Source organism: Carassius gibelio, chromosome A23 (genome assembly GCF_023724105.1).
Source record: "Carassius gibelio isolate Cgi1373 ecotype wild population from Czech Republic chromosome A23, carGib1.2-hapl.c, whole genome shotgun sequence".
NCBI lineage: Eukaryota > Metazoa > Chordata > Actinopteri > Cypriniformes > Cyprinidae > Carassius > Carassius gibelio.
In genome coordinates this window covers 3013164-3026519 of record NC_068393.1, presented here as the reverse complement: position 1 = coordinate 3026519, position 13356 = coordinate 3013164, and the positions used below count along the sequence as shown (strand labels likewise).

Sequence of the window (13356 nt, the reverse complement as noted above, 5' to 3'; positions counted from 1 at the left end):
TATACAGAGGTATATGATGTCACACTTGTCCATGTGTGAAGACGTTGCGCAGCGCAAATCCGTGAACCAATGTTCCAAAGTGAAGTAAACTTCGACGGATTTCCCCTGCTCAGGGAGTGGGGAGCAATGAACACTGTGTAGGGACCATGTCAATCGCAAGGAGCTCACTTCTAATGAGCTGATTATCCGAATCAGGTGTGCTAACAAAGAGAGACATGCAAAATATGCAGACCTTTGGGGAGCGAGGACTGGAATGGAGAACCGCTTCCTTATTCTTTAAGTCAGTGTGAGAAAAAAGAGGTGAGAAGTTGTCTGCGTGACCCGAGTGATGCAAGGTAGTCTGCATAATACAAGAATCCGCACATGCATACTGGCGTAACAAGACCGAGAAGGTCCTTTAACACAAAAGCTAAATCTCTTTGTTAATTCGACAACACAATCGCGGCCAGTGCAAAGGTGCAAGCCTAGAGGAGGGACGGCCTCTTTGCATCAAGCCGGTCATTCGCAGCTATGCTCGTCATTCTTGAAAGGCTAGGGGAATTAGCTCAAATGGTAGAGCGCTCGCTTAGCATGCGAGAGGTAGCGGGATCGATGCCCGCATTCTCCAAGTTGGCTCATGCCCTTTTACTCACACATCCCTAAATCAGTGGTTTTCAATCCTGTCCTGGAGGCATCCCTGCCCTGCACATTTTGCATTTCCCCTCATCTAACACACCTGTTTCAAATCATCAACTCATTGATAGAGACCGCAAGACCTTATTTGGGTGTGTCTAATAAGGCAGACAATCAAACTGTGCAAGGCAGGGGTGCCTCCAGGACAGGTTTGAGAACCACTGCCCTAAAGAGACCGACTGGGCATCGATGCAATGCTGCCACAGTCTCTACGTTAGTTAATTTTTTTGGACTCAAAGCTGCCAAAAAGTATTTCAGACATGGTCCTGCGCAAATTGGTTGCAAAAAGTGGTCCCACCGCGATTTGAACTCGGATCACTGGATTCAGAGTGCTAACCATTACACCATGAAACCTTACCTGGAGCAGCCGTTGCTCACAGGGCCACAAAGACTGTCACCAGTGCCAAACTAGTGCTGTTTTTTTCTTTTCCTGCGGCAAGAAACCACACAGGTTCCACCGAGATTCGAACTCAGATCGCTGGATTCAAAGCCCAGAGTGCTGACCATTACACCATGGAACCGAAACTGCTTGTTTGGTGGCCAACTGGGAAACAGATAGCTCCGTGGCAGTGGGGAAGCAGTTATACAGAGAAGTTGGAACCCAGTGATTTTTGGTCACTGGCCCGCCTCAAAAAGAGGAAATGAGTGGGAGATTTTGCCGAAACCCAGAATCGAACCAGGGACCTTTAGATCTTCAGTCTAACGCTCTCCCAACTGAGCTATTTCGGCCACAACAAGCTCCTGCTTAGCAAGCAGGGATTTCAGTGAGATCACCCTACTCTTTGTCACAGGAGAAGAGCAGAGCAGAGATGAGCCCCCAGACAATAAAAACAGCTGGCCAGTACGGGGATCGAACCCGCGACCTTGGCGTTATTAGCACCACGCTCTAACCAGCTTAGCTAACCGGCCTCCCTTCGCCATCTGTCTCTACCCGATTGAATAAAACACTGCCTCAATGTTAGTGAACGCAACGAGACAACAAAGCTTCGCGTTTTATCCCGACCAAGGGCTCGTCCGGGATTTGAACCCGGGACCTCTCGCACCCAAAGCGAGAATCATACCCCTAGACCAACGAGCCTTCCTGTGCTGGGCCGAGAAAAAAGAGCTACTGCAGCATCAATAAAAGAAGGAACATGAACTAACGTGGAAGCAATCAAAGACCTCGAGACAGTGTTAAAGGCTAACGAACGCAAGTTGGCCTCTTAACTGACCTAAAAATGTGGCTGTGTCTAACATGTAGAGGGATGTTAAGGAGGACAGCTGAAACTGTCAGATGTCACTTAGACCAGCGGTTCTCAATTCCAGTCCTCGAGCCCCCTGCTCTTCACATTTTGTATGTTTCTCGTATAGCTTCAGACATTTGTTCCATTCAAACGTAAGTGCCCTGAGAAGTGGACATCACATGACATCCCTCCGTGATTCAAGTTCAAAGCGTATGTGTACGTTCAGTTCAAAGTGACTAACACAGAGGTGTACAGAGGTATACAGAGGTATATGATGTCACACTTGTCCATGTGTGAAGACGTTGCGCAGCGCAAATCCGTGAACCAATGTTCCAAAGTGAAGTAAACTTCGACGGATTTCCCCTGCTCAGGGAGTGGGGAGCAATGAACACTGTGTAGGGACCATGTCAATCGCAAGGAGCTCACTTCTAATGAGCTGATTATCCGAATCAGGTGTGCTAACAAAGAGAGACATGCAAAATATGCAGACCTTTGGGGAGCGAGGACTGGAATGGAGAACCGCTTCCTTATTCTTTAAGTCAGTGTGAGAAAAAAGAGGTGAGAAGTTGTCTGCGTGACCCGAGTGATGCAAGGTAGTCTGCATAATACAAGAATCCGCACATGCATACTGGCGTAACAAGACCGAGAAGGTCCTTTAACACAAAAGCTAAATCTCTTTGTTAATTCGACAACACAATCGCGGCCAGTGCAAAGGTGCAAGCCTAGAGGAGGGACGGCCTCTTTGCATCAAGCCGGTCATTCGCAGCTATGCTCGTCATTCTTGAAAGGCCAGGGGAATTAGCTCAAATGGTAGAGCGCTCGCTTAGCATGCGAGAGGTAGCGGGATCGATGCCCGCATTCTCCAAGTTGTCTCATTCCCTTTTACTCACACATCCCTAAATCAGTGGTTTTCAATCCTGTCCTGGAGGCATCCCTGCCCTGCACATTTTGCATTTCCCCTCATCTAACACACCAGTTTCAAATCATCAGCTCATTAATAGAGACTGCAAGACCTGATTTGGGTGTGTCTAGCACTGACGCAATGCTGCGACACTCCCACATTAGCTTTTTTTGGGTCTCACAGCTGCCAAAAAGTATTTCAGACATGGTCCTGTGCAAATTGGTTGCAAAACATTGCCATTTTACACACAGTTCCCTAAAGCAGTGGTTTTCAAACCTGTCCTGGAGGCACCCCTGCCCTACACATTTTGAATGTTTCCCTCATCTATCACACCTGTTTCAAATCATCAACTCATTGATAGAGACCGCAAGACCTTATTTGGGTGTGTCTAATAAGGCAGACAATCAAACTGTGCAAGGCAGGGGTGCCTCCAGGACAGGTTTGAGAACCACTGCCCTAAAGAGACCGACTGGGCATCGATGCAATGCTGCCACAGTCTCTACGTTAGTTAATTTTTTTGGACTCAAAGCTGCCAAAAAGTATTTCAGACATGGTCCTGCGCAAATTGGTTGCAAAAAGTGGTCCCACCGCGATTTGAACTCGGATCACTGGATTCAGAGTGCTAACCATTACACCATGAAACCTTACCTGGAGCAGCCGTTGCTCACAGGGCCACAAAGACTGTCACCAGTGCCAAACTAGTGCTGTTTTTTTCTTTTCCTGCGGCAAGAAACCACACAGGTTCCACCGAGATTCGAACTCAGATCGCTGGATTCAAAGCCCAGAGTGCTGACCATTACACCATGGAACCGAAACTGCTTGTTTGGTGGCCAACTGGGAAACAGATAGCTCCGTGGCAGTGGGGAAGCAGTTATACAGAGAAGTTGGAACCCAGTGATTTTTGGTCACTGGCCCGCCTCAAAAAGAGGAAATGAGTGGGAGATTTTGCCGAAACCCGGAATCGAACCAGGGACCTTTAGATCTTCAGTCTAACGTTCTCCCAACTGAGCTATTTCGGCCACAACAAGCTCCTGCTTAGCAAGCAGGGATTTCAGTGAGATCACCCTACTCTTTGTCACAGGAGAAGAGCAGAGCAGAGATGAGCCCCCAGACAATAAAAACAGCTGGCCAGTACGGGGATCGAACCCGCGACCTTGGCGTTATTAGCACCACGCTCTAACCAGCTGAGCTAACCGGCCTCCATTCGCCATCTGTCTCTACCCGATTGAATAAAACACTGCCTCAATGTTAGTGAACGCAACGAGACAACAAAGCTTCGCGTTTTATCCCGACCAAGGGCTCGTCCGGGATTTGAACCCGGGACCTCTCGCACCCAAAGCGAGAATCATACCCCTAGACCAACGAGCCTTCCTGTGCTGGGCCGAGAAAAAAGAGCTACTGCAGCATCAATAAAAGAAGGAACATGAACTAACGTGGAAGCAATCAAAGACCTCGAGACAGTGTTAAAGGCTAACGAACGCAAGTTGGCCTCTTAACTGACCTAAAAATGTGGCTGTGTCTAACATGTAGAGGGATGTTAAGGAGGACAGCTGAAACTGTCAGATGTCACTTAGACCAGCGGTTCTCAATTCCAGTCCTCGAGCCCCCTGCTCTTCACATTTTGTATGTTTCTCGTATAGCTTCAGACATTTGTTCCATTCAAACGTAAGTGCCCTGAGAAGTGGACATCACATGACATCCCTCCGTGATTCAAGTTCAAAGCGTATGTGTACGTTCAGTTCAAAGTGACTAACACAGAGGTGTACAGAGGTATACAGAGGTATATGATGTCACACTTGTCCATGTGTGAAGACGTTGCGCAGCGCAAATCCGTGAACCAATGTTCCAAAGTGAAGTAAACTTCGACGGATTTCCCCTGCTCAGGGAGTGGGGAGCAATGAACACTGTGTAGGGACCATGTCAATCGCAAGGAGCTCACTTCTAATGAGCTGATTATCCGAATCAGGTGTGCTAACAAAGAGAGACATGCAAAATATGCAGACCTTTGGGGAGCGAGGACTGGAATGGAGAACCGCTTCCTTATTCTTTAAGTCAGTGTGAGAAAAAAGAGGTGAGAAGTTGTCTGCGTGACCCGAGTGATGCAAGGTAGTCTGCATAATACAAGAATCCGCACATGCATACTGGCGTAACAAGACCGAGAAGGTCCTTTAACACAAAAGCTAAATCTCTTTGTTAATTCGACAACACAATCGCGGCCAGTGCAAAGGTGCAAGCCTAGAGGAGGGACGGCCTCTTTGCATCAAGCCGGTCATTCGCAGCTATGCTCGTCATTCTTGAAAGGCCAGGGGAATTTGCTCAAATGGTAGAGTGCTCGCTTAGCATGCGAGAGGTAGCGGGATCGATGCCCGCATTCTCCAAGTTGTCTCATTCCCTTTTACTCACACATCCCTAAATCAGTGGTTTTCAATCCTGTCCTGGAGGCATCCCTGCCCTGCACATTTTGCATTTCCCCTCATCTAACACACCAGTTTCAAATCATCAGCTCATTAATAGAGACTGCAAGACCTGATTTGGGTGTGTCTAGCACTGACGCAATGCTGCGACACTCCCACGTTAGCTTTTTTTGGGTCTCACAGCTGCCAAAAAGTATTTCAGACATGGTCCTGTGCAAATTGGTTGCAAAACATTGCCATTTTACACACAGTTCCCTAAAGCAGTGGTTTTCAAACCTGTCCTGGAGGCACCCCTGCCCTACACATTTTGAATGTTTCCCTCATCTATCACACCTGTTTCAAATCATCAACTCATTGATAGAGACCGCAAGACCTTATTTGGGTGTGTCTAATAAGGCAGACAATCAAACTGTGCAGGGCAGGGGTGCCTCCAGGACAGGTTTGAGAACCACTGCCCTAAAGAGACCGACTGGGCATCGATGCAATGCTGCCACAGTCTCTACATTAGTTAATTTTTTTGGACTCAAAGCTGCCAAAAAGTATTTCAGACATGGTCCTGCGCAAATTGGTTGCAAAAAGTGGTCCCACCGCGATTTGAACTCGGATCACTGGATTCAGAGTGCTAACCATTACACCATGAAACCTTACCTGGAGCATCCGTTGCTCACAGGGCCACAAAGACTGTCACCAGTGCCAAACTAGTGCTGTTTTTTTCTTTTCCTGCGGCAAGAAACCACACAGGTTCCACCGAGATTCGAACTCAGATCGCTGGATTCAAAGCCCAGAGTGCTGACCATTACACCATGGAACCGAAACTGCTTGTTTGGTGGCCAACTGGGAAACAGATAGCTCCGTGGCAGTGGGGAAGCAGTTATACAGAGAAGTTGGAACCCAGTGATTTTTGGTCACTGGCCCGCCTCAAAAAGAGGAAATGAGTGGGAGATTTTGCCGAAACCCGGGATCGAACCAGGGACCTTTAGATCTTCAGTCTAACGCTCTCCCAACTGAGCTATTTCGGCCACAACAAGCTCCTGCTTAGCAAGCAGGGATTTCAGTGAGATCACCCTACTCTTTGTCACAGGAGAAGAGCAGAGCAGAGATGAGCCCCCAGACAATAAAAACAGCTGGCCAGTACGGGGATCGAACCCGCGACCTTGGCGTTATTAGCACCACGCTCTAACCAGCTGAGCTAACCGGCCTCCCTCCGCCATCTGTCTCTACCCGATTGAATAAAAAACTGCCTCAATGTTAGTGAACGCAACGAGACAACAAAGCTTCACGTTTTATCCCGACCAAGGGCTCGTCCGGGATTTGAACCCGGGACCTCTCGCACCCAAAGCGAGAATCATACCCCTAGACCAACGAGCCTTCCTGTGCTGGGCCGAGAAAAAAGAGCTACTCCAGCATCAATAAAAGAAGGAACATGAACTAACGTGGAAGCAATCAAAGACCTCGAGACAGTGTTAAAGGCTAACGAACGCAAGTTGGCCTCTTAACTGACCTAAAAATGTGGCTGTGTCTAACATGTAGAGGGATGTTAGGGAGGACAGCTGAAACTGTCAGATGTCACTTAGACCAGCGGTTCTCAATTCCAGTCCTCGAGCCCCCTGCTCTTCACATTTTGTATGTTTCTCGTATAGCTTCAGACATTTGTTCCATTCAAACGTAAGTGCCCTGAGAAGTGGACATCACATGACATCCCTCCGTGATTCAAGTTCAAAGCGTATGTGTACGTTCAGTTCAAAGTGACTAACACAGAGGTGTACAGAGGTATACAGAGGTATATGATGTCACACTTGTCCATGTGTGAAGACGTTGCGCAGCGCAAATCCGTGAACCAATGTTCCAAAGTGAAGTAAACTTCGACGGATTTCCCCTGCTCAGGGAGTGGGGAGCAATGAACACTGTGTAGGGACCATGTCAATCGCAAGGAGCTCACTTCTAATGAGCTGATTATCCGAATCAGGTGTGCTAACAAAGAGAGACATGCAAAATATGCAGACCTTTGGGGAGCGAGGACTGGAATGGAGAACCGCTTCCTTATTCTTTAAGTCAGTGTGAGAAAAAAGAGGTGAGAAGTTGTCTGCGTGACCCGAGTGATGCAAGGTAGTCTGCATAATACAAGAATCCGCACATGCATACTGGCGTAACAAGACCGAGAAGGTCCTTTAACACAAAAGCTAAATCTCTTTGTTAATTCGACAACACAATCGCGGCCAGTGCAAAGGTGCAAGCCTAGAGGAGGGACGGCCTCTTTGCATCAAGCCGGTCATGCGCAGCTATGCTCGTCATCCTTGAAAGGCCAGGGGAATTAGCTCAAATGGTAGAGCGCTCGCTTAGCATGCGAGAGGTAGCGGGATCGATGCCCGCATTCTCCAAGTTGGCTCATGCCCTTTTACTCACACATCCCTAAATCAGTGGTTTTCAATCCTGTCCTGGAGGCATCCCTGCCCTGCACATTTTGCATTTCCCCTCATCTAACACACCAGTTTCAAATCATCAGCTCATTAATAGAGACTGCAAGACCTGATTTGGGTGTGTCTAGCACTGACGCAATGCTGCGACACTCCCACGTTAGCTTTTTTTGGGTCTCACAGCTGCCAAAAAGTATTTCAGACATGGTCCTGTGCAAATTGGTTGCAAAACATTGCCATTTTACACACAGTTCCCTAAAGCAGTGGTTTTCAAACCTGTCCTGGAGGCACCCCTGCCTTACACATTTTGAATGTTTCCCTCATCTATCACACCTGTTTCAAATCATCAACTCATTGATAGAGACCGCAAGACCTTATTTGGGTGTGTCTAATAAGGCAGACAATCAAACTGTGCGGGGCAGGGGTGCCTCCAGGACAGGTTTGAGAACCACTGCCCTAAAGAGACCGACTGGGCATCGATGCAATGCTGCCACAGTCTCTACGTTAGTTAATTTTTTTGGACTCAAAGCTGCCAAAAAGTATTTCAGACATGGTCCTGCGCAAATTGGTTGCAAAAAGTGGTCCCACCGCGATTTGAACTCGGATCACTGGATTCAGAGTGCTAACCATTACACCATGAAACCTTACCTGGAGCAGCCGTTGCTCACAGGGCCACAAAGACTGTCACCAGTGCCAAACTAGTGCTGTTTTTTTCTTTTCCTGCGGCAAGAAACCACACAGGTTCCACCGAGATTCGAACTCAGATCGCTGGATTCAAAGCCCAGAGTGCTGACCATTACACCATGGAACCGAAACTGCTTGTTTGGTGGCCAACTGGGAAACAGATAGCTCCGTGGCAGTGGGGAAGCAGTTATACAGAGAAGTTGGAACCCAGTGATTTTTGGTCACTGGCCCGCCTCAAAAAGAGGAAATGAGTGGGAGATTTTGCCGAAACCCGGAATCGAACCAGGGACCTTTAGATCTTCAGTCTAACGCTCTCCCAACTGAGCTATTTCGGCCACAACAAGCTCCTGCTTAGCAAGCAGGGATTTCAGTGAGATCACCCTACTCTTTGTCACAGGAGAAGAGCAGAGAAGAGATGAGCCCCCAGACAATAAAAACAGCTGGCCAGTACGGGGATCGAACCCGCGACCTTGGCGTTATTAGCACCACGCTCTAACCAGCTGAGCTAACCGGCCTCCATTCGCCATCTGTCTCTACCCGATTGAATAAAACACTGCCTCAATGTTAGTGAACGCAACGAGACAACAAAGCTTCGCGTTTTATCCCGACCAAGGGCTCGTCCGGGATTTGAACCCGGGACCTCTCGCACCCAAAGCGAGAATCATACCCCTAGACCAACGAGCCTTCCTGTGCTGGGCCGAGAAAAAAGAGCTACTGCAGCATCAATAAAAGAAGGAACATGAACTAACGTGGAAGCAATCAAAGACCTCGAGACAGTGTTAAAGGCTAACGAACGCAAGTTGGCCTCTTAACTGACCTAAAAATGTGGCTGTGTCTAACATGTAGAGGGATGTTAAGGAGGACAGCTGAAACTGTCAGATGTCACTTAGACCAGCGGTTCTCAATTCCAGTCCTCGAGCCCCCTGCTCTTCACATTTTGTATGTTTCTCGTATAGCTTCAGACATTTGTTCCATTCAAACGTAAGTGCCCTGAGAAGTGGACATCACATGACATCCCTCCGTGATTCAAGTTCAAAGCGTATGTGTACGTTCAGTTCAAAGTGACTAACACAGAGGTGTACAGAGGTATACAGAGGTATATGATGTCACACTTGTCCATGTGTGAAGACGTTGCGCAGCGCAAATCCGTGAACCAATGTTCCAAAGTGAAGTAAACTTCGACGGATTTCCCCTGCTCAGGGAGTGGGGAGCAATGAACACTGTGTAGGGACCATGTCAATCGCAAGGAGCTCACTTCTAATGAGCTGATTATCCGAATCAGGTGTGCTAACAAAGAGAGACATGCAAAATATGCAGACCTTTGGGGAGCGAGGACTGGAATGGAGAACCGCTTCCTTATTCTTTAAGTCAGTGTGAGAAAAAAGAGGTGAGAAGTTGTCTGCGTGACCCGAGTGATGCAAGGTAGTCTGCATAATACAAGAATCCGCACATGCATACTGGCGTAACAAGACCGAGAAGGTCCTTTAACACAAAAGCTAAATCTCTTTGTTAATTCGACAACACAATCGCGGCCAGTGCAAAGGTGCAAGCCTAGAGGAGGGACGGCCTCTTTGCATCAAGCCGGTCATTCGCAGCTATGCTCGTCATTCTTGAAAGGCCAGGGGAATTTGCTCAAATGGTAGAGTGCTCGCTTAGCATGCGAGAGGTAGCGGGATCGATGCCCGCATTCTCCAAGTTGTCTCATTCCCTTTTACTCACACATCCCTAAATCAGTGGTTTTCAATCCTGTCCTGGAGGCATCCCTGCCCTGCACATTTTGCATTTCCCCTCATCTAACACACCAGTTTCAAATCATCAGCTCATTAATAGAGACTGCAAGACCTGATTTGGGTGTGTCTAGCACTGACGCAATGCTGCGACACTCCCACGTTAGCTTTTTTTGGGTCTCACAGCTGCCAAAAAGTATTTCAGACATGGTCCTGTGCAAATTGGTTGCAAAACATTGCCATTTTACACACAGTTCCCTAAAGCAGTGGTTTTCAAACCTGTCCTGGAGGCACCCCTGCCCTACACATTTTGAATGTTTCCCTCATCTATCACACCTGTTTCAAATCATCAACTCATTGATAGAGACCGCAAGACCTTATTTGGGTGTGTCTAATAAGGCAGACAATCAAACTGTGCAGGGCAGGGGTGCCTCCAGGACAGGTTTGAGAACCACTGCCCTAAAGAGACCGACTGGGCATCGATGCAATGCTGCCACAGTCTCTACGTTAGTTAATTTTTTTGGACTCAAAGCTGCCAAAAAGTATTTCAGACATGGTCCTGCGCAAATTGGTTGCAAAAAGTGGTCCCACCGCGATTTGAACTCGGATCACTGGATTCAGAGTGCTAACCATTACACCATGAAACCTTACCTGGAGCATCCGTTGCTCACAGGGCCACAAAGACTGTCACCAGTGCCAAACTAGTGCTGTTTTTTTCTTTTCCTGCGGCAAGAAACCACACAGGTTCCACCGAGATTCGAACTCAGATCGCTGGATTCAAAGCCCAGAGTGCTGACCATTACACCATGGAACCGAAACTGCTTGTTTGGTGGCCAACTGGGAAACAGATAGCTCCGTGGCAGTGGGGAAGCAGTTATACAGAGAAGTTGGAACCCAGTGATTTTTGGTCACTGGCCCGCCTCAAAAAGAGGAAATGAGTGGGAGATTTTGCCGAAACCCGGGATCGAACCAGGGACCTTTAGATCTTCAGTCTAACGCTCTCCCAACTGAGCTATTTCGGCCACAACAAGCTCCTGCTTAGCAAGCAGGGATTTCAGTGAGATCACCCTACTCTTTGTCACAGGAGAAGAGCAGAGCAGAGATGAGCCCCCAGACAATAAAAACAGCTGGCCAGTACGGGGATCGAACCCGCGACCTTGGCGTTATTAGCACCACGCTCTAACCAGCTGAGCTAACCGGCCTCCCTCCGCCATCTGTCTCTACCCGATTGAATAAAAAACTGCCTCAATGTTAGTGAACGCAACGAGACAACAAAGCTTCACGTTTTATCCCGACCAAGGGCTCGTCCGGGATTTGAACCCGGGACCTCTCGCACCCAAAGCGAGAATCATACCCCTAGACCAACGAGCCTTCCTGTGCTGGGCCGAGAAAAAAGAGCTACTCCAGCATCAATAAAAGAAGGAACATGAACTAACGTGGAAGCAATCAAAGACCTCGAGACAGTGTTAAAGGCTAACGAACGCAAGTTGGCCTCTTAACTGACCTAAAAATGTGGCTGTGTCTAACATGTAGAGGGATGTTAGGGAGGACAGCTGAAACTGTCAGATGTCACTTAGACCAGCGGTTCTCAATTCCAGTCCTCGAGCCCCCTGCTCTTCACATTTTGTATGTTTCTCGTATAGCTTCAGACATTTGTTCCATTCAAACGTAAGTGCCCTGAGAAGTGGACATCACATGACATCCCTCCGTGATTCAAGTTCAAAGCGTATGTGTACGTTCAGTTCAAAGTGACTAACACAGAGGTGTACAGAGGTATACAGAGGTATATGATGTCACACTTGTCCATGTGTGAAGACGTTGCGCAGCGCAAATCCGTGAACCAATGTTCCAAAGTGAAGTAAACTTCGACGGATTTCCCCTGCTCAGGGAGTGGGGAGCAATGAACACTGTGTAGGGACCATGTCAATCGCAAGGAGCTCACTTCTAATGAGCTGATTATCCGAATCAGGTGTGCTAACAAAGAGAGACATGCAAAATATGCAGACCTTTGGGGAGCGAGGACTGGAATGGAGAACCGCTTCCTTATTCTTTAAGTCAGTGTGAGAAAAAAGAGGTGAGAAGTTGTCTGCGTGACCCGAGTGATGCAAGGTAGTCTGCATAATACAAGAATCCGCACATGCATACTGGCGTAACAAGACCGAGAAGGTCCTTTAACACAAAAGCTAAATCTCTTTGTTAATTCGACAACACAATCGCGGCCAGTGCAAAGGTGCAAGCCTAGAGGAGGGACGGCCTCTTTGCATCAAGCCGGTCATTCGCAGCTATGCTCGTCATCCTTGAAAGGCCAGGGGAATTAGCTCAAATGGTAGAGCGCTCGCTTAGCATGCGAGAGGTAGCGGGATCGATGCCCGCATTCTCCAAGTTGGCTCATGCCCTTTTACTCACACATCCCTAAATCAGTGGTTTTCAATCCTGTCCTGGAGGCATCCCTGCCCTGCACATTTTGCATTTCCCCTCATCTAACACACCAGTTTCAAATCATCAGCTCATTAATAGAGACTGCAAGACCTGATTTGGGTGTGTCTAGCACTGACGCAATGCTGCGACACTCCCACGTTAGCTTTTTTTGGGTCTCACAGCTGCCAAAAAGTATTTCAGACATGGTCCTGTGCAAATTGGTTGCAAAACATTGCCATTTTACACACAGTTCCCTAAAGCAGTGGTTTTCAAACCTGTCCTGGAGGCACCCCTGCCTTACACATTTTGAATGTTTCCCTCATCTATCACACCTGTTTCAAATCATCAACTCATTGATAGAGACCGCAAGACCTTATTTGGGTGTGTCTAATAAGGCAGACAATCAAACTGTGCGGGGCAGGGGTGCCTCCAGGACAGGTTTGAGAACCACTGCCCTAAAGAGACCGACTGGGCATCGATGCAATGCTGCCACAGTCTCTACGTTAGTTAATTTTTTTGGACTCAAAGCTGCCAAAAAGTATTTCAGACATGGTCCTGCGCAAATTGGTTGCAAAAAGTGGTCCCACCGCGATTTGAACTCGGATCACTGGATTCAGAGTGCTAACCATTACACCATGAAACCTTACCTGGAGCAGCCGTTGCTCACAGGGCCACAAAGACTGTCACCAGTGCCAAACTAGTGCTGTTTTTTTCTTTTCCTGCGGCAAGAAACCACACAGGTTCCACCGAGATTCGAACTCAGATCGCTGGATTCAAAGCCCAGAGTGCTGACCATTACACCATGGAACCGAAACTGCTTGTTTGGTGGCCAACTGGGAAACAGATAGCTCCGTGGCAGTGGGGAAGCAGTTATACAGAGAAGTTTGAACCCAGTGATTTTTG

The 13356-nt window shown here is 48.0% G+C and overlaps 25 non-coding genes across 25 annotated transcripts; 4 read left to right on the top strand and 21 right to left on the bottom strand.

Moving 5' to 3' along the window:
* Positions 1-534: 534 nt before the first annotated feature.
* On the top strand, positions 535-607 carry trnaa-agc (transfer RNA alanine (anticodon AGC)). The gene has a single exon. It is a non-coding gene; the product is annotated as a tRNA-Ala (tRNA).
* A 514-nt stretch (positions 608-1121) lies between these two features.
* Positions 1122-1193, bottom strand: trnaq-uug (transfer RNA glutamine (anticodon UUG)). Its single transcript has one exon. It is a non-coding gene; the product is annotated as a tRNA-Gln (tRNA).
* Positions 1194-1328: 135 nt separating this feature from the next.
* trnaf-gaa (transfer RNA phenylalanine (anticodon GAA)) lies at positions 1329-1401 on the bottom strand. Its single transcript has one exon. It is a non-coding gene; the product is annotated as a tRNA-Phe (tRNA).
* A 106-nt stretch (positions 1402-1507) lies between these two features.
* Positions 1508-1581, bottom strand: trnai-aau (transfer RNA isoleucine (anticodon AAU)). Its single transcript has one exon. It is a non-coding gene; the product is annotated as a tRNA-Ile (tRNA).
* A 97-nt stretch (positions 1582-1678) lies between these two features.
* On the bottom strand, positions 1679-1750 carry trnap-ugg (transfer RNA proline (anticodon UGG)). The gene has a single exon. It is a non-coding gene; the product is annotated as a tRNA-Pro (tRNA).
* Positions 1751-2687: 937 nt separating this feature from the next.
* On the top strand, positions 2688-2760 carry trnaa-agc (transfer RNA alanine (anticodon AGC)). The gene has a single exon. It is a non-coding gene; the product is annotated as a tRNA-Ala (tRNA).
* A 775-nt stretch (positions 2761-3535) lies between these two features.
* Positions 3536-3607, bottom strand: trnaq-uug (transfer RNA glutamine (anticodon UUG)). The gene has a single exon. It is a non-coding gene; the product is annotated as a tRNA-Gln (tRNA).
* A 135-nt stretch (positions 3608-3742) lies between these two features.
* On the bottom strand, positions 3743-3815 carry trnaf-gaa (transfer RNA phenylalanine (anticodon GAA)). The gene has a single exon. It is a non-coding gene; the product is annotated as a tRNA-Phe (tRNA).
* A 106-nt stretch (positions 3816-3921) lies between these two features.
* On the bottom strand, positions 3922-3995 carry trnai-aau (transfer RNA isoleucine (anticodon AAU)). Its single transcript has one exon. It is a non-coding gene; the product is annotated as a tRNA-Ile (tRNA).
* A 97-nt stretch (positions 3996-4092) lies between these two features.
* trnap-ugg (transfer RNA proline (anticodon UGG)) lies at positions 4093-4164 on the bottom strand. The gene has a single exon. It is a non-coding gene; the product is annotated as a tRNA-Pro (tRNA).
* A 1785-nt stretch (positions 4165-5949) lies between these two features.
* Positions 5950-6021, bottom strand: trnaq-uug (transfer RNA glutamine (anticodon UUG)). Its single transcript has one exon. It is a non-coding gene; the product is annotated as a tRNA-Gln (tRNA).
* Positions 6022-6156: 135 nt separating this feature from the next.
* trnaf-gaa (transfer RNA phenylalanine (anticodon GAA)) lies at positions 6157-6229 on the bottom strand. The gene has a single exon. It is a non-coding gene; the product is annotated as a tRNA-Phe (tRNA).
* Positions 6230-6335: 106 nt separating this feature from the next.
* On the bottom strand, positions 6336-6409 carry trnai-aau (transfer RNA isoleucine (anticodon AAU)). Its single transcript has one exon. It is a non-coding gene; the product is annotated as a tRNA-Ile (tRNA).
* A 97-nt stretch (positions 6410-6506) lies between these two features.
* Positions 6507-6578, bottom strand: trnap-ugg (transfer RNA proline (anticodon UGG)). Its single transcript has one exon. It is a non-coding gene; the product is annotated as a tRNA-Pro (tRNA).
* A 937-nt stretch (positions 6579-7515) lies between these two features.
* On the top strand, positions 7516-7588 carry trnaa-agc (transfer RNA alanine (anticodon AGC)). The gene has a single exon. It is a non-coding gene; the product is annotated as a tRNA-Ala (tRNA).
* Positions 7589-8363: 775 nt separating this feature from the next.
* On the bottom strand, positions 8364-8435 carry trnaq-uug (transfer RNA glutamine (anticodon UUG)). The gene has a single exon. It is a non-coding gene; the product is annotated as a tRNA-Gln (tRNA).
* Positions 8436-8570: 135 nt separating this feature from the next.
* Positions 8571-8643, bottom strand: trnaf-gaa (transfer RNA phenylalanine (anticodon GAA)). Its single transcript has one exon. It is a non-coding gene; the product is annotated as a tRNA-Phe (tRNA).
* Positions 8644-8749: 106 nt separating this feature from the next.
* Positions 8750-8823, bottom strand: trnai-aau (transfer RNA isoleucine (anticodon AAU)). The gene has a single exon. It is a non-coding gene; the product is annotated as a tRNA-Ile (tRNA).
* A 97-nt stretch (positions 8824-8920) lies between these two features.
* On the bottom strand, positions 8921-8992 carry trnap-ugg (transfer RNA proline (anticodon UGG)). Its single transcript has one exon. It is a non-coding gene; the product is annotated as a tRNA-Pro (tRNA).
* Positions 8993-10777: 1785 nt separating this feature from the next.
* trnaq-uug (transfer RNA glutamine (anticodon UUG)) lies at positions 10778-10849 on the bottom strand. Its single transcript has one exon. It is a non-coding gene; the product is annotated as a tRNA-Gln (tRNA).
* A 135-nt stretch (positions 10850-10984) lies between these two features.
* trnaf-gaa (transfer RNA phenylalanine (anticodon GAA)) lies at positions 10985-11057 on the bottom strand. The gene has a single exon. It is a non-coding gene; the product is annotated as a tRNA-Phe (tRNA).
* Positions 11058-11163: 106 nt separating this feature from the next.
* trnai-aau (transfer RNA isoleucine (anticodon AAU)) lies at positions 11164-11237 on the bottom strand. The gene has a single exon. It is a non-coding gene; the product is annotated as a tRNA-Ile (tRNA).
* A 97-nt stretch (positions 11238-11334) lies between these two features.
* On the bottom strand, positions 11335-11406 carry trnap-ugg (transfer RNA proline (anticodon UGG)). The gene has a single exon. It is a non-coding gene; the product is annotated as a tRNA-Pro (tRNA).
* A 937-nt stretch (positions 11407-12343) lies between these two features.
* Positions 12344-12416, top strand: trnaa-agc (transfer RNA alanine (anticodon AGC)). The gene has a single exon. It is a non-coding gene; the product is annotated as a tRNA-Ala (tRNA).
* Positions 12417-13191: 775 nt separating this feature from the next.
* On the bottom strand, positions 13192-13263 carry trnaq-uug (transfer RNA glutamine (anticodon UUG)). Its single transcript has one exon. It is a non-coding gene; the product is annotated as a tRNA-Gln (tRNA).
* Positions 13264-13356: the final 93 nt, after the last annotated feature.